The following is a 19365-nucleotide window of genomic DNA, read 5'->3' on the forward strand; positions in this document are numbered from 1 at the left end:
TGCTTTAGCAGTATGCTTAGGGTCATTGTCCTGCTAGAAGGTGAACCTCCGTCCCAGTCTCAAATCTCTGGAAGACTGAAACAGGTTTCCCTCAAGAATTTCTCTGTATTTAGCGCCATCCATCATTCCTTCATTTCTGACCATTATCCCAGTCCCTGCCGATGAAAAACATCCCCAAAGCATGATGCTGCCACCACCATGCTTCAATGTGGGGATGGTGTTCTCGGGGTGATGAGAGGTGTTGGGTTTGCGCCAGACATAGCTTTTTTTCTTGATGGCCAAAAAGCTCAATTTTAGTCTCATCTGACCAGAGTACCTTCTTCCATATGTTTGGGGAGTCTCCCACATGGCTTTTGGCGAACACCAAACGTGTTTGCTTATTTTTTTCTGTAAGCAATGGCTTTTTTTCTGGCTGCTCTTCCGTAAAGCCCAGCTCTGTGGAGTGTCCTGTGGACAGATACTCCAATCTCCACTGTGGAGCTTTGCAGCTCCTTCAGGGTTATCTTTGGTCTCTTTGTTGCCTCTCTGATTAATGCCCTCCTTGCCTGGTCCATGAGTTTTGGTGGGCGGCCCTCTCTTTGCAGGTTTGTTGTGGTGCCATATTCTTTCAATTTTTTAAATAATTGATTTAATGGTGCTCTGTGGGATGTTCAAAGTTTCTGATATTTTTTTATAACCCAACCCTGATCTGTACTTCTCCACAACTTTGTCCCGACCTGTTTGGAGAGCTCATTGGTCTTAATGGTGCCGCTTTCTTGGTGGTGCCCCTTGCTTAGTGGTGTTGCAGACTCTGGGGCCATTCAGAACAGGTGTATATACACTGAAGTCATGTGACACTTAGATTGCACACAGGTGGACTTTATTTAACTAATTATGTGACTTCTGAAGGTAATTGATTGCACCAGATCTTATTTAGGGGCTTCATAGCAAAGGCGGTGACTACATATGCACGCACCACTTTTCTGTTATTTTATTTATTTCATTTCACTTCACCAATTTGGACTATTTTGTGTATGTCCATTACATGAAATCTAAATAAAAATCCATTTAAATTACAGGTTGTAATGCAACAAAATAGGAAAAACGGCAAGGGTGATGAATACTTTTGCAAAGCACTGTAATCTTGTCTAACGCGGCTTTTTAAAAATGTATCATGTAGTGGAGCTGCATAAGTGTTGCGCTCCACTTTCTATAGGATCGAGTTTTGGAATCAGTGGAATTAGAGTATGATAGCTAAAGAGATGGAGAAAACACCGGATTACATCTTCAAACTAAGGGCAACCATGGCATCCGTGACAGGGAGACGCGTCCATCATGCATGATGTATACGGGTAAGATAGTCTAGCTAGCTACATTTTCAGATATTACATGTTTCTAATTTTGACAGAAAATTGTTTTATTTCAAGTTAAAGTGTACTGTTAGCTAGCTAGCTAGCTAACGTTAGCTGGCTGGCTCGCTAGCTAACGTTATGTGTATGATCTTATTATTCATATCGCAGAGCCATTTGCTTTCTAACATTGAACCTGGTTGGTTAGCTACCTGCAGATTCATGCAGGGTAGTAAAGTCATGAGCTGGGATTTTGGTTCAATGACTTTCCCATTGTTCCCTTAAATGCAGTGTATGATATACCATTTTGTAGCTCTGTGTCTCTGCTTTTATCCAATGTAAAAAACACAATTTCAAATTTTGCTACATAAGACCGAATCAAGGTGGTCGGTCACATATAGAACCTTTTGGTTCTTTGGATGAGATTAAAAAACCCTTTACTAAAAAAGGTTATACAAGCAGTATACTGTAAACCCAGTGAAGGTAAACCTTGAGGGTTCTATCCCTACCCCAGAGTGTAATGGGGATTTTAGAAAACAACAGCTAACAAAAGCTTATCCAGTCACATCAAACTCTGAAATACCTGCTAACATTCCCTTTTATTTGTTTAAGCTGTTTTGCATTCACATTTATATCCACATTAATGATGCTGCTGCATGATTTCGCCTTTAGCTCTATGGCAGGGGGAAGATCTAATTCATATTTTGCAACATTGTTGCCGAGGTCTGAATTGAAAACTGAAAGGTTCATACCAACTTGTGATGTTGCAAACTAAATGCTAACTAGAAACCAGAGGAAAACATTTGTATTTGTCTTTGTATTTTTTTCATTTTTCTTTCTTTATTTTGTATTAATTTTTTAGGGGGTAGATCAGCTTTAATATTGCAGATATAGAGTAACTTCCTTCAATGTAATTGTCTGAATCACTTCAAATCCCCCATATGTATTTTTTTTACGTAAATATATATATATATATATATATATATATATATATATATATATATATATATATGTATGTGTATGTATGTATGTATGTATGTATGTATGTATGTATATATATATATATATATATATATATATATATATATATATATAGATACATACATACATACATACATACATACATACATACATACATACATACATTCAGTTGAAGTCGGAAGTTTACATACACTTAGGTTGGAGTCATTAAAACTCGTTTTTCAACCACTCCACAAATTTCTTGTTAAAAAACTATAGTTTTGGCAAGTCGGTTAGGACATCTACTTTGTGCAATTTTTCCAACAATTGTTTACAGACAGATTATTGCACTTATAATTCACTGTATCATAATTCCAGTGGGTCAGAAGTTTACATACATTAATTTGACTATTCCTTTAAACAGCTCGGAAAATTCCAGAAAATGATGTCACGGCTTTAGAAGCTTCTGATAGGCTAATTGACATAATTTGAGTCAATTGGAGGTATACCTATGGATGTATTTCAAGGCCTACCTTCAAACGCAGTGCCTCTTTGCTTGACATCATGGGAAAATCAAAAGAAATCAGCCAAGACCTCAGAAAAAAAAATGTAGACCTCCACAAGTCTGGTTCATCCTTGGGAGCAATTTCCAAACACCTGAAGGTACCATGTTCATCTGTACAAACAGAAGTACGCAAGTATAAACACCATGGGACCTTGCAGCCGTCATACCGCTCAGGACGGAGACGCGTTCTGTCTCCTAGAGATGAACGTACTTTGGTGCGAAAAGTGCAAATCAATCCCAGAACAACAGCAAAGGACCTTGTGAAGATGCTGGAGGAAACAGGTACAAAAGTATGTATATCCACAGTAAAACGAGTCCTATATCGACATAACCTGAAAGGCCGCTCAGCAAGGAAGAAGCTACTGCTCCAAAACCGCCATAAAAAAGCCAGACTACGGTTTGCAACTGCACATGGGGACAAAGATCGTACTTTTTGGAGAAATGTCCTCTGGTCTGATGAAATAAAAATAAAACAGTTTGGCCATAATGACCATCGTTATGTTTGGAGGAAAAAGGGGGTTGCTTGCAAGCCGAAGAACACCATCCCAACCGTGAAGAACAGGGGTGGCAGCATCATGCTGTGGGGGTGCTTTTCTGCAGGAGGGACTGGTGCACTTCACAAAATAGATGGCATCATGAGGAAGGAAAATTATGTGGATATATTGAAGCAACATCTCAAGACATCAGTCAGGAAGTTAAAGCTTGGTCGCAAATGGGTCTTCCAAATGGACAATGACCCCAAGCATACTTCCAAAGTTTACCAAAAAATGGCTTAAGGACAACAAAGTCAAGGTATTGGAGTGGCCATCACAAAGCCCTGACCTCAAACCTATAGGAAATTTGTGGGCAGAACTGAAAAAGCGTGTGAAAGCAAGGAGGCCTACAAACCTGATTCAGTTTCACCAGCTCTGTCAGGAGGAATGGGCCAAAATTCACCCAACTTATTGTGGGAAGCTTGAGGAAGGCTACCCGAAACGTTTGACCCAAGTTAAACAATTTAAAGGCAATGCTACCAAATACTAATTGAGTGTATGTAAACTTCTGACCCACTGGGAATGTGATGAAATAAATAAAAGCTGAAATAAATCATTCTCTCTACTATTATCTTGACATTTCACATTCTTAAAATAAAGTGGTGATCCTATCTGACCTAAGACAGGGAATTTTTACAAGGATTAAATGCCAGGAATTGTGAAAAACGGAGTTTAAAAGTATTTGGCTAAGGTGTATGTAAACTTCCGACTTCAACTGTATATACTGTATATACATATCCTAATAATGTGTTTAATAAAAGCATACAGTCTTAGATAAAAAATAAAAAAAGGGTTTCTATATAAAACCTTTGTCAGTTCAAAATGTAACTGCCATTCTGATTCAAAGACCAACTGCCATTCCAGCATGATGATGCAAGAGGACGGTGGTTGAACCAATTTGCAAGTAGCCTATCAATAAGCATGTTATTTTTCAATGTATTAAGGTAAGCAAAGTTGATTATTTAATTCAAATATATGAAGCCAGTCATATGATAAACTAGATAAATAAAGGCTAGATAAATAAAGTTGAAACATTATCAGAATTTGAGCACGTTTGTAAGCTAGCTAGCTAGCTAACTTAGATACCTAAATAGACAAAGCTAGGCTACTATAATTCGCCAATTTACAAGCTAGCCAGACAATTCTTTTAAATATTTGTTTAATTATGGGATATGCCAAATAGAGCTACAGACCCAGCCTGACATTGGCAATTAGCTAATAGTTACTTTTATTTCAGTATTTCAGTGTGCAGTCAATTGAGGGGGGGACTATGTTTCATGAAGCCATTAGAAGACTGTTGCAGACTTAGGAAGTATGTATAAATTAATTATAACAAGTTATGTATAATAAGTCTTGGTGATTTAATATCCTAGTTAATCATTACATTACTTCTAACACACTATCTCTATGTTTTGCTCTGTCTGGCAGTAACCCAGAACTATCAGAGGCAGAGGATCTCTCTTTCAGCTGCTGTTGACAACAACTGCATGTAAGTTGTTCTTCTACATCATAATAATGATATGTCTGCATAGCATTTTGTCTTCGTTTTGGCAGATGAACTCATGCTTATTTCTTAAGATTAACTCATGTTTTTGCTCCTTTTTTCTTCTTCTCTGGAACCAGTCAGGCAACAACCCATTCTGTACTGGCGGAAGGTAGCCCAGCGGCTAAGGATTTGGACATGTGGCAGGAGTTGGACCTGTGGCCGAAAGGTGGCCATGTTCGAATCCCGGGCTGGGCGCTGGAAGAAACGGGCGGAATTGATCTGACAACTGGAGGGCTGCTGGGTTCACAATATTCCCCTACCGTTGGGCCCTTGAGCAAGGCCCTTAACCTCACAACATGCTCTCCATCCAGGGGTGCTGCACTGCAGTTTGAACCTGTGCTCGTCTTAACTGTATGTGTGAGTTCTGCTGTTTGGAGGGGTTGAGAACAGAGCAGAAGCCACATGTTTGTTGTTTGCTGAAACTAATGGACAAAGTTGTATTGTAAAGAAGTCAGCCAGAGTTGATGTGGGCCATCAATAAAGAGATGCCTCCCTGGCCACCAGTGCACATTTCTAAACTATAATAACAATACATTCGAAAAACTGATTGTTAAATTATATTCTTATAAAAAAAGATTACTATTTAATAGTAGTATCTCTAATTCATAAATGGCACCATGCAGGCTTCTATATGGAACCTTGGTTAAGTGAAGAAGAACCTCTAGGGTTCTGATCAAAGAACCCTATAAAACGCTTCTATATAGAACCTGTAGGGGTTCCATACACAGTGCATTCGGAAAGTATTCAGACCCCTTGATTTTTTCCAAATTTTGTTACGTTGCAGCCTTATTCTAAAATGGAGTAAATTATTTATTTTCCTCATCAATCTACACACAATACCCCATAATGACAAAGCAAAAACAGTTTTTTTCTGTGCAAATGTATTACAAATGAAAAACTGAAATATTAATTTTACATAAGTATTCAGACCCTTTACTCAGTACTTTGTTGAAGTACCTTTGGCAGCGATTATAGCCTGAAGTCTTCTTGGGTATGACGCTACAAGCTTGGCACACCTGTATTTAGGGAGTTTCTCCCATTCTTCTCTGCAGATCCTCTCAAGCTCTGTCAGGTTGGATGGGGAGCGTCGCTGCACAGCTATTTTTGAGGTCTCTCCAGAGATTTTCTATCAGGTTCAAGTACAGGCTGGGCCACTCAAGGGCATTCAGAAACTTGTCCCAAAGCCACTTATGCATTGTCTTGACTGTGTGCTTAGGGTCATTGTCCTGCTGGAAGGTAAACCTTCACCCCAGTCCGAGGTGCTGAGCACTCTGGATCAGGTTTTCATCAAAGATCTCTCTGTACTTTGCTCCGTTCATCTTTCCCTCGATCCTGACTTGTCTTCTAGTCCCTGCCGCTGAAAACCATCCCCACAGCATGATGCTGCCACCAACATGCTTCACCTTAGGGATGGTGCCAGGTTTCCTCCAGACGTGATGCTTGGCATTCAGGCCAAAGAGTTCAATCTTGGTTTCATCAGACCAGAGAATCTTGTTTCTCATGGCCTGAGAGTCCTTTAGGTGCCTTTTGGCAAACTCCAAGCAGCTGTCATGTGCCTTTTACTAAGGAGTGGCTTCTGTCTGGCCAATCTACAATAAAGGCCTGATTGGTGGAGTGCTGCAGAGATGGGTGTCCTTCTGGAAGGTTCTCCCATCTCCACAGAGGAACTCTGGAACTCTGTCAGAGTCACCCTCGGGTTCTTGGTCACCTGACCAAGGCCCTTCTCCCCCAATTGCTCAGTTTGGCCGGGCGGCCAGCTCTAGGAAGAGACTTGATGGTTCCAAACTTCTTCCATTTAAGAATGATGGAGGCCACTGTGTTCTTGGGGACCTTCAATGCTGCAGACATTGTTTGGTACCCTTCCCCAGATCTGTGCCTCGACACAATCCTGTCTCAGAGCTCTACGGACAATTCCTTTAACCTCATTGCTTGGTTTTTGCTCTGACATGCACTGTCAACTGTGGGACCTTATATAGACAGGTGTGTGCCTTTCCAAATCATGTTCAATCAATTGAATTTACCACAGGTGGACTCCAGTCAAGTTGTAGAAACATAGCAAAGGGTCTGAATACTTACGTAAACAAGGTTTTTCAATTTTTATTTTTAATACATTTGCAAACATTTCTAAAAAACGGTTTTTGCTTCATCATTATGGGGTATTGTGTGTAGATTGATGAGGAATAGAAAAAGAATAAGGCTGTAACGTGACAAAATTTGGAAAAAGTCAAGGGGTCTGAAAACTTTCCGAATGCAGTGTATGAAGCAAGCGATAGAACCCTTTTTGGTTCTATAAGGAACCTTTTTTTCTAAGAGTGTGGGCTTTGATGTTGCTGCTACAGATGAGGATCTTAATTTGATCACCCTTTTGCAGGATAACTTTCCTAGTGTATTTGAGGTTTAACAAGGTTTCTGAAGTTAGTAATTTCCACTTCGACATTTTCCGACTTGATTTTCCCTTACGAAAAATGTATCAACCCCTACAAAAATTTAAATTAATTATAATCCACATAATAATTCAATTTTCCTGCTGTAGCAAACTGGCTCAAATTAAGATCCTACATCTGTATAGCTGTTTGAGATCCTGCGTTAGAGCATGTAGAGAGAGAGAGAGAGAGAGAGAGAGTCATATAAAACCACATCTCTGCCCAAACACCAGCTGTAATGGCCGTCGGCGCAGACACACAAATAAAGGACGCCTTTATTAAAGTCCTCAGTGTGAGCTGTCAGTCACAAATTATCACTCACACAAACGCACAGGCACGCACACAAACGTGTGCACCCATACAAACATGCTTATCCTAATCCAGGTCACATCTAGAAGACTTTAGCTTGACAACGCAAAAACAAACACTGATGTTTGTTTATTAGCATACCCCATTGTAATGGCAAAGGTTGGATACCTCCTCTAAAAGGACGGGAGGGATGGATGGACCAGTGTGTGGGAAGGGTGTGTCTGCAAGTCTGTGTGTCGCTTTGGTCTGCTAGGGTTACTTTCTATGAGGAATGAAAGGGATATTACCCTTTTCCTATACCGTTCAGTGATAACTTCAAGGAAGGATGCATTTTTAAAGTACTCAAACAGGGGTTCACACAGATACTCTGCAGACATACCATGTCTGCCCCTGCCTCCTTGTTGTATCTCATCCCTGCTTATCTAAACACACACAGGGCCAGAGCTATATTTAGGGATGGATAAATGACTGGTGGGGTGTGGGTCAAGTCAAATCAAATCAAATCAAAGTCGCATCTCACTAAAGTCCTTTTCATATTAATTACCAAGCGGATTTTGATGTAAGAAACATCTAAACTAATAGCCTACACATGTTACTTAAAGGTCCAATGCAGCTGTTTTCATCTAAATATCAAATCATTTCTGGGTAACAATTAAGTACTTTACTGTGATTGTTTTCAATTAAAATTGTAAAAAAGAAACAAAAATAAGCTATTTCTCAAGCAAGGATTTTGCTAGGACTGTCTGGGGGTGGTCTGGGTGAGGAGGGGAAAACTGTTTGAAACTCTCTGTTTTTTTTGGTCTAACTAATTTAACACCTGGTGATGCAAACAGGCAGGCCAAAACTCCATCCCACCAAAACAGGCTGAAATTTCAGGCAGTCTTTTCCAATAGCTCTTACAGTAAAAGGGCATTATCATCCTTTTCACAATTTCACAGTATTATTCCAACCTTATAGTGTGGAAATATATATAAAACACAGGAAAATCACATTTTGGACTACACTGGGCCTTTAATACAGATGCTGTGTCTTAATTTGATCATCCTGTTGTTGCAGGTATTTTCCTGCACAGCAGGAAATGCAAACTTGTAGAGTATTCATGGTTTCAAAATGCTTCTAAAGTTTGTAATTTCCACTTTAAAATGTCAGACTTGATTCCTGCTCTGTGAAACTGGCTAAAATTAAGATACGGCATCTGTACTTATTCAAGACCACACATGCCATCGTATGTGAACCGCAGACCAACACGACTACAATGGATGAGAGTTCACACAGTATCAGACCTAGATTGCATTCACCCTTTAGCATTCTTGTGACTCAATGCTAATTTGGTTCAGCCGCTACTACATATGCACACTTTTTCTCACCGGCAGATGTTGAACACCTGTAAAATACATTTCTGCGGGTTCACGTGCAGAGCCAATTGAATAATATGAATAGGTAAGCAGCAATTATCAAGATATATTTTGGCACTGTACCCAGTGTGCTAGCTGGACTGACTTTGAAGCCGGGGAAAGAGGATATAGGATCTCCCACGCAAAACTGGTCACCGGATTATGCAGCACCAGTTGGTCTTTTGCTTTTCAAATTTGCATGAGAAGCAATGTTATTTTCATAATAATCATCAAATTTACATAATGGAGGATATGAGGCTGTAATGTACATTTGAATACAGTGCATTTGAATAAAATGAAATGCAAAGCCATTATGCCCATGAATGGGGTGGATGGCAGAGAATGCATGGTACTCAAGGCTTCTAAATCAACGATTGCTGGGAGTAATCGATGATGACTTGTTTAAGAGTAATTCATTTTCAATTGGGAATTAAAAATCATCTAAAATTCTCCATATGATGATGAACTGAGCGGGAACATTTCCACCCCAGCATTTCGGCTTCCTCCATTCCTCGGTTTAAACTCCATTTTTAATGAGAGTTCTACTTCAACACGACAATGATTCCATAGGCCTTAACAGTGCTACTACAGCGCCATTAAGATAATTCAAGCACTTCTTGTATCAAATTCTTGTGAAATGCAACTTTGCAAAAAAATATATGGATTATCGAGATGTCTTATTACGCCGTGGCTTTGGCGAAGCGAGATGTTCACGGCGGCTTCACTTCCTTTTCAAGGTAATGAAAGAGAATCTGCGTCTGTTTATTAGGCCTTCCAGTCTCTAGGGTAGACAGATTCGAGAAGAGAACGGAGCTGTCTTAAACAAAGAGATATAATGAGCAAACAGTGCTGATGGTAGGAACTATAACCCAGCATCAAGGCTCAGACAGAAGACAATTTAACACTGCATATTTTTCCTCGACTAGAATTCTAAATATGGCTTCGGTATGGAATGGAAGATTCAGTACAAAGTATTGTCTGATGTAAGAGATGTTCTTCTGTTGCTTACCTGGGTCGTGTTCAGTACGGGGCATGATGTAGCGAGACTATCTGTGATGGAAATGAAAATGTTTTTTTTTGTTCTTTAACCCAGCATAGACTGCTTATTGCAGTGGTAAAAATACTAAAGAAAAGGGCAGGGGGTAAAGTACACACTGTTTGAGACGACGCCAGTTCAAAATACAAGAATCTCCAACTTCCATCAGACAATGATAGTTTTGGACAACATTTCCTCTCAGCGGTTTGAGCTGCTACTTCAGGAGATTGACTCCAAATAATGATTCAAAGATGAGCTTATGGTAGGATTGTGTTCAGAGGGGCCCACCTCTGAGCAAAACCCCCCTAACCGTATCTTGTTTTCTCCATCTTCGAAGTTCTCAGTGAATCTAACAATTAAATTGATCCGTTGACCTTCTCTCATAATGCAATTGACAATAGCCATCACATACCCAGGTAATCACATCAAGTCATTTCAGACCCCCAGTTGTCCTTGAAGATGGTCATTAGAAAAACAAACATGGCCACCATTGCCTGCATGGCCTTTGATGGTATTCCTCATATATAGGGGGATCTGCACCAAGGCAACTGATAATTGAGTCAAGTTAGGTACTCCCACTCAAACAATATAAGAAAATATCAGAATGTTCTATTATACTCCATACTTGACCTTATAGTGTCTGTCAGAAAATACATATTGTCCCAACATCTTGCAAAGCTTAGAGCACTAACCTTGACCAGTTTTTCTTAGGTTTCTTTTTTCCCATAAGATAGGACCAAGTAAGAAAAAAACAACGCCCTACTGGAAAGGTCAAAGCTGATTGGCTGGGGGTCAACTATTCACGGTCCACCAATAATACAGTATAGTCCATTATCGTAATCTTACAGAAGCAAGCTACTGTTGGTAATTTCTTCACTTATTGTGACCAGTTGGTGGCTGTACATTGGGGTGGTGGGAATGCTAGATTGGTTGGGTGAAGGGCGATTACAAGTGCCTTGTCAAAAGCAATCATTCCGAATCGTTTTCTGTCACCCCTCATCTACTCCTTGTACACACTCTCACACATACTGTACCTTCGAAATCAAGTAATCGTCAAGTAATAGTCAATAGCTCTTTGCTTCTAGCATCACGGAACATGCGATTGGCAATCAAAAAGGATCGGAGTCTCAGCTGGACCTATTACAGAACAACTGTATTATTAACTCTTATGGTTGGTTGCGTCGTGCCGACAATCAGAAAGGTTTATTTCCTCACCCACCAATTAGTTATTGGTTGCAGTGCGAGCAAATCTGTGATGAAAAAAAATCTATATGTGGTTGGGCAATTACAAAAGTGTGACTACATGTTGACATTGTAGGAAATATAATATAGCTGTGTGATATTTCCTATGAGGGTTGGGTAAAAGTGTGATATAACAATCCAAATAGTTGTATAGTCCAAATCCATGTATAGTTTCCAAGACAGGTGGTTAATAAATAGACAATACAATATAGGTTGAATAACATTTTACATGAAAATGACCTGTCGTCTTTAGCCCTATTTGGACGAGAGTAATATTACTACACAGAGCAGCATGTCTTGCCCTTCACTGTACTCAGAGGCATAATATCGACACAATGCATGCCAGTCTTTATTGGCTAAAAGTACAGGAGAGATTGATTGCATCTCAATTTACTCAAGCAAACAGCAAAATTTGCTTTAAAAAAACTAGTAAAACAGTACCCTGTGACACAACACCTCTCCCCTATCTGATCTGACCTAAATAACTTGTTTGTATGTAGATGTTGGTATGTATGTATATATGCTGATATGTAGGCCTATGATATGTATGCTGATATGTTCACTGTGTGTACAAAACATTAGGAAAACCTTCCTAATATTGAGTTGCACACCCTTTTGCTCTCAGAGAAGCCTCAATTTATTGGGCATGGACTCTACAAGGTGTCAAAAGCTTTCCACAGGGATGGCCCATGTTGACTCCAATGCTTCCCATAGTTGTGTCTAGTTGGCTGGATGTCCTTTGGCTGGTGGACCATTCTTGATACACACTGGAAACTGTTGAGCGTGAAAACCCCAGCAGCATTGCGGTTCTTGACACACTCAAACCGGTGTACCTGGCACCTACTACCATACCCCATTCAAAGGAACGTTTTTTCTTTTCATTTTCATTTTCTTTTTAGTGGGTAGATCAGCTTTAATATTGCAGATAGATTTTGGCTTCCATCAATGTAATTGTCTGAATAATTTCCAATCCCCCACATATTTTTTAAAAAACTATATGAAATATATACAGCACCAGCCAAAAGTTTGGTCACACCTACTCATTCCAGGGTTTTTCTTTATTTTTACTATTTTCTACATTGTAGAATAATAGCGAAGACATCAAAACTATTGTCACGGATTCTGCCAAGGCTGCTCCTCCTCCTTGCTCGGGCAGGCTTCGGCGTTCGTCGTCCCCGGAGTACTCTACTGCCGATCGATGTTTTCGGTGTTTGTCTTGTTTTGTCTAGATTAGTACACCTGTTGCCTATTAGTTTTGATTGTTTAGCCTATTATTTCCCTTGTTTCACGTTTGGGTTTTGTGTGTTATTGTTGTATGTCGAGTTGATGTCCGGCCTAGCTACTTCTCCAGATTACGCATATGGTGTTTTTCCCTCCAGTGTTGGAGACGTTTGTTTTGTGCGTTACATTCAGTAAAGTAGTCAACCTGATTCTCTGTGTCCTGCGTCTGACTTCACTCGCCGCGTACACATCACCTCAGGACACCTATGAAATAACACACATGGAATCATGTAGTAACCAAAAAAGTGTTAAACAAATCAAAATATATTTTATATTTGAGATTGTTCAAAGTAGCCACCCTTTGCCTTGATGACAGCTTTGCACACTCTTGGCATTCTCTCAAGCAGCTTCACCTGGAATGCTTTTCCAACAGTGTTGAAGGAGTTCCCACATATGCTGAGCACTTGTTGGCTGCTTTTCCTTCACTCTGCCGTCCGACTCATCCCAAACCATCTCAATTGGTTTGAGGTCAGGGGATTGTGGAAAACAGTAAAAATAAAGAAAAACCCTTGAATGAGTAGGTGTGTCCAAACTTTTGACTGGTAATATATATATATATATATATATATATATATATATATATATATATATATATATATATATATATATATATATAAATCTTGCATATCTTAATTTATTCCCACAATTAATGAATAATATGCGTAATAATGTTGGCAGTTCATACGAAGGATTGTTACCTATAACCAGAATTGGAATTGCAAAAATTACATTTTTTGCAAGCAATTATTATTTTGGCAAACAGTTATTGTGTTTCATCCTGTATTGTCCCTAACATCATTACCCCATAGCAACAGATGTGGGATACATACACACACACGCACACACTCCTCACCCTTCCCCCACAAATAACCACAAGCTCAGATGTTCAACAGATGTTCCATCCCTGAGCCCAACTCAAGAGAAGACTTGTTGTGCGAATGCATAACAGTTGAAGCTGTTTGACAAGGCATGCAACATTTTGCTAGAATGGGGAGATTTGATTAACCAATGTCAAGTCCTAGCTGATGGCGCTCAGATATAACCCCCTACCCTGAAACACACAAATGCTGGTCCCCTGTTGTGACCATTTTACCAAGCATCTCTGTGCAGTCAGACCTTTTGATTATTTTGTGCCACCAGGGCCACAATAATTTGTCCCCTCTCTGATTGTCCGAGTGTGACCCCCTCCCCATGGGTTACTGCAGCTACTGTTGGCAGCACTGCCACTACCTGGGTGGGGTCACCCCACTGGAATCCCCACCGGCTAGGTACAAGGTCATCAAGGATCTCGTTAGCAGCTTTGAGAAATTCCTTGTATATTATGCTCACCCATCCGGGGGATTTGGCTTTGTTGGACCAACCCTGCCAAGCAGGCTCAGAATCTTGAGGGGGCAGTGCTGCTTTAGTGGGTCTCTGACCGCGTTTATCTTTCTGCCTGGCTGCATATACGCTTCTTGCAGTAGGCCTATAAAACAGATAAGGAACTTAAAATATTTTGTCTTGCCCACTCACCCTCTGAATGGCACACATGCACAATCCATGTCTCGATTCTCTCAAGTCTTGAACATTCTTCTTTTACCTGTCTCCTCCCCTTCATCTAGACTGATTTAAGTGGATTTAACAGGTGACATCAATAAGGGATCATAGCTTTCACTTGGACTCACCTGGTCAGTCTATGTCATGGAAAGAGCAGGTATCCTCATGTTTTGTACACTCATGTACAGTATATAATTGACAGTGAATACTGTAGATAGGCCTCAGTGTTCTGTCGGTACAATACTTAAAATAAAATAAAAAGTATTATTCTTATTTTAAATATATGTAGCTCTGTCCTTGAGCTGTTCTTGTCTATCAATGTTTTGTAGTATGTTATGTTTTATGTTTTGTGTGGACCCCAGGAAGAGTAGCTGCTGCATGAGCAACAGCTAATGGAGATCCTAATAAACAAACAAACTATAGAACGTCTGTAATGTAATTATTACCTCAGCATGTCTGTTTTTCCATAGGATGTTTCAGACGGGATTATCCCTGGAATTCTAAAATGTATTTCCATTCAAAATGTACCGGTATTAAAGGAGGCCTGGAGGCTGTTCTAGGCGAGAAGATATTTAAACTTGTCTAAGGATAGCCTAAAATTGGCTTTCAGTTTGGACAAAGTCTAAATAATAATGCAATTCAATAAAGAACCATGAACTGTTTGCAGACATTTAATTAACTGATGTATTCAGCGATTTCATTTACTGTATTGGCAAAATATCATCCGCCTAAACTTTTAAAAGAAAAGTAAGCAGTGGGAAAGTTGATGTGACAAAACAGATCATTCATCTTTAAATGGGCTATTTTCACAGCACTTTGTTTTAAAGGCCCAGTGCAGTCAAAAACATGATGTTCCTGTTTTATATCGTATTGTACAACAGCTGATGAAACTGACACTGTAAAAGTGTGGAAAATGTGATCAGTTTTATTTCCTGATATTTGCAGGTTGAAAATACAATCTACACAGGACTTTCTAATCAGCAGGTTTGCATGGGCGGGTGTTTTAGCTTTCCATGGTGGCATCACCATGCGGCAAATTGGTTAATAGAAAAATAACAAAGAGAGTTCCAAACTTCTCTGCCAATAACAGCTAGTTTTCGGTTTTCCCTCCCCACTCAGACCACTCCCAGACAGTCCTAGCAAAAGCTATTTTTCCTATTTTAATGGAAATCTATTACAGTAAGGTACTTAATTGTGACCCAGAAATTATTTGATATTGATATAAAAAACGGCTGCATTGGGCGTTTAAGTATCAATTTGTTGTGTGTTCTTATTCGCACAGGATAAGTATTATCAGAGGACCTGGGAGTTTACTGAAAACACTGGTTTTTAGGGCTGGAATAATAACCTTCCCGCCAATTAAAGATGATTGACATGGCAGATACGAATGTAGTGATTGGTACTTGTTAGAGCCCGACTGATTTATTGGACAACCGATATTATCAGCTTTTTATGGATGTACTTGTATCGGCGTTTACTGAAAAGGACCAATTAAAGATGCATAGAAAAGAAACACGGAAAAAAGCTGTTCTTCATTTATTTTTTTTATTTTTTTTGCATTTCATTATTTACATGGCTACAAGCCTATCTTGCCTTGGCGCTAGTACAGGAAGACTGGACACTATCACCACATAGCAAAGCTTTTTATAACATTGTTCAATCACTCAACGCAACTACATCAGACAGAGAGGAGAGTGAACTACTTTGAACTAACTGTTACTGCTTATACGGTGAGGGCTGAGTAGATAGATGCTTGCCAGCACAATAAAGTGCCAAGAATGTGCACTGGCCATATGCTGTTATTTGAAGTGTCATGTAAGGGTGTTGGGTGTCGTGACAAACAATGGATGCTATGCCCAAATATAAAGCAAGTACCATGCTAAGAACATTCAACTCTGTGGAAACGTTAACATTACAGCCCTTTAGTGAAGCCTGCAAAATCTGGCATGGTATGCTTGCTCTTTGAGAATGGTATTCCTCAAGCTCTGTCATTCAAATGTTTTCAGAGACACTAAAAGACATAGCAGGTTACAAAGTAGCGCTTCGTAGCTACGTTTTGATGTATGGGTTGTCACTTGTCAGACTGGTCCAAATTCACGTTTCGCCACCCCCATTTCCATGACGAGTAGCCAGCTAACTAGCTGTGGGAGAGTACTTGACGCCGTTCACTGAGGGTTGGCGCTATCCTGATTCCTTAGGACACCCTACCCTAACCATAACCATAACTCAAACCTTATCCCTTACCGTAACCATTTAAACTGTCAACTTCAATGGGATAGAGACGTCCCTCTAGGATCCCGGATAGCAAGGACCATTCACTGAGGCAATGCTTGGGGCGAGAGGTGGGGCCCTACAATTGATTAACAGAAAAACAGAAATGAACAGAAAAAATACCAATACATTGAAAGTGTGTCCAGCTGGCTAGCATGAGGCAGATCAGTCTTCAGATCCTAGGCAGTTTATCCTTTCACTAGAATAGCCTAGCACAAATATTTACCATAAAAAAATTGACCGGCCGGCTCGATTTGGTCTTATGTAGCAAAATTAGAAATTGTTTTTTTTACATTGGATAAAAGTAGAGATTTAGAGCTAGAAAATGGTGTATCATACACTACAGTTGAGGAACAATGGGAAAGTAATTCTGCTTTGAAAGTTGATGAACTTGTAACATCACTTTTGAGAAAATGGCCCTTGAATGTTTTGGTACACCTACTGGAGAGCGCTTCTCAGTCTACACCCATTCAGCATCGTTCACACCCTCTAAAGCCTTGGCCCCACCCATCTCTTTAAGGATTCACATGTGAGGCCATGTACTAAACAACCAAAGATTTCAAGACTAAAGGCTGGTTTATACTACGGGTGTGTTCGTAAATTTAATCTGGAGTGCCAGAGTGTGCTCAGAGTGCACTCTGGGTGTTCGTAAACTCAGAACGTTGTCAGATTGTCAGTTCGTAAATTCAGAGCGTTTCGCTCTCGGAGCGTTCAGAGCGCACACTGGATGCTCTGGCCAAGGAGTAGGGTTGATCCGAGCGTTCTGACCTAACAACAGCAGTCAAGCACCCAAGCTAACTTGCTAGCTACTTACAGACACAAATGAGAGAACAGCTCACTCTGAACATTTTATTCACCCTAGCAGAGCTGGTTAGGCTGTTTTTATGTTATCTAGAGCGTTGGTGACTGCAACTGTGCTGCTGGCAACAATTTAATGACGCTTTTTTGACAACGTTTACTGACACCGGCCATATTCAACGGGTGTTGAGCGTTCGTAAATTCGTCAGTTATTCGGCGCTCTGGTACACTCAGACGAGAGTACTCTGAAATCGGAGTAGATAGCCAGAGCGAATTTACAGTTACGTCTATCGACAATTGTCGCAGTGACATCATGAACATTCTATTGAAATGGTTACTTGAATAGTGGAGTCTTTTGTTTAGACATGTAGATAACTAGCTAAACAATTAACCATAATCCCAATTCATAACGTTACTACCCTGCATGAATCTGCAGATAGCTAGCCAACCAGGTTCAATGTTAGCTAGCTAACATTAGCCTATAGCTATCAACGCAAATTGCTCTGAGATACGAATAATGAAACTACACAGATCATACACATAATGTTAGCTAGCAAGCCAGCCATCTAACGTTAGCTAGCTAGCTAACAGTACACTGTAACTTGAAATGAAAATGACTTTCTGACAAAATTAGAACCGTGTAATATCTGAAAATGTAGCTAGCTAGACTATCTTACCCGTGTACATGGATGGACGCTTCTCCCTCTCTGTCACGGATGCCATGGTTGCCCTTAGTTTGAAAATGTAATCCGGAGACACATGTTTTATACAACAGCCTTCTGGGTGTTCTCTTTTCTACTCCGTCTAAATATTTACAATCAAACGCCAGAATTTTCTCCATCTCCCTGGCTATCATACTCTAATTCCACTGATTTCAAAACTCGGTCCTCCAGAAAGTGGAGAGCAACACTTAAGCAGTTCTACTACTTGATATCTTTCAAAAAAGCTGCTTTAGAAAGGATTACACATACTGACCAGCTCATGTTATAGACAGAAGCGTACTACATGGCAGCCCACTCATTATCTCAGCCAATTATGGCTTGTGGGAAGGTTGCTGTCTTTTTCTGTGGTTAAACCAACTAGGCTCGTAATTTAACAATGTTATTCGTATTTACAGATGGCATACAAGTTTGTTATTAAGGCACATGTTAGTTCACATGTTCCAGAAGGCATTTCTGCCAAAAAACGCATTTTGATTTTAAAAAAGGTTTACGTTGAAATGGCTCTCCTGTGAAGTAGTGACGCGCGACATACGCCTAGTTTCCTGAAACGAGTAACAAATATCATCTATCTGGTGCTCCTACATTTTATGTGGTGCTCCTAACCTTTTAGGGCACAAATGCAAAGCTTGCCTAATAATTTTGAATAATTGGTTGGTCACAGATACTTTTTTTTTAAAAAGGTAGGGGCGTGTATCAGAAAACAAGTCAGTATCTGGTGTGACCACCATTTGCCTAATGCAGCGCAACACATCTCCGGCACATAGAGTTGATCCGGCTGTTGATTGTGGCCTGTGGAATGTTGTCCTACTTCAATGACTCTGCAGATTTGCTGGATATTGGCGGGAACTGGAACACGCTGTTGTACACGCCGATCCAGATCATCCCAAACATGTCTGGTGAGTATGCAGGCCATGGAAGAACTTGGAAATGTTTTGCTTTCAGGGAATTGTGTACAGATCATTGCGACATGCATTATCATGCTGAAACATGAGGTGATGGCGGCGGATGAATGGCATGACAATGGGCCTCAGGATCTCATCACGGTATCTCTGTGCATTCAAATTGCCATCGATAAAATGCAATTGTGTCTGCCCGGTACAGTTGAAACCGGGATTAATCCGTGAAGAGCACACTTCTACAGCGTGCCGGTGCCATCTAAGGTGAGCAATTGTCCATTGAAGTCGCTTACGACCCCGAACTGCAGTCAGGTCACGAGCACGTAGAGATGGTTTCTGACAGTTTGTGCAGAAATTCTTCAGTTGTGCAAACCCACCGTTTAATCAGCTGTCTGGGTGGCTGGTCTCAGACGATCCTGCAGGTGAAGAAGCTGGATGTGGAGGTCCTGGGCTGGTGTTGTTACATGTGGTCTACGGTTTTGAGGCCGGTTGGACGTACTGCCAAATTCTCTAAAACGACGTTGG

General features: G+C 40.3%; 1 long non-coding RNA gene across 1 annotated transcript; it reads left to right on the plus strand.

The window, feature by feature from the left end:
* Positions 1-4239: 4239 nt before the first annotated feature.
* On the plus strand, positions 4240-5397 carry LOC121539662. The gene is made up of 4 exons (XR_005995390.1): positions 4240-4330; positions 4624-4698; positions 4815-4875; positions 5010-5397. It is a non-coding gene; the product is annotated as an uncharacterized LOC121539662 (long non-coding RNA).
* The last annotated feature ends 13968 nt before the right edge of the window (positions 5398-19365 follow it).

The sequence above is a fragment of the Coregonus clupeaformis genome, chromosome 34, assembly GCF_020615455.1.
Source record: "Coregonus clupeaformis isolate EN_2021a chromosome 34, ASM2061545v1, whole genome shotgun sequence".
Lineage (NCBI taxonomy): Eukaryota > Metazoa > Chordata > Actinopteri > Salmoniformes > Salmonidae > Coregonus > Coregonus clupeaformis.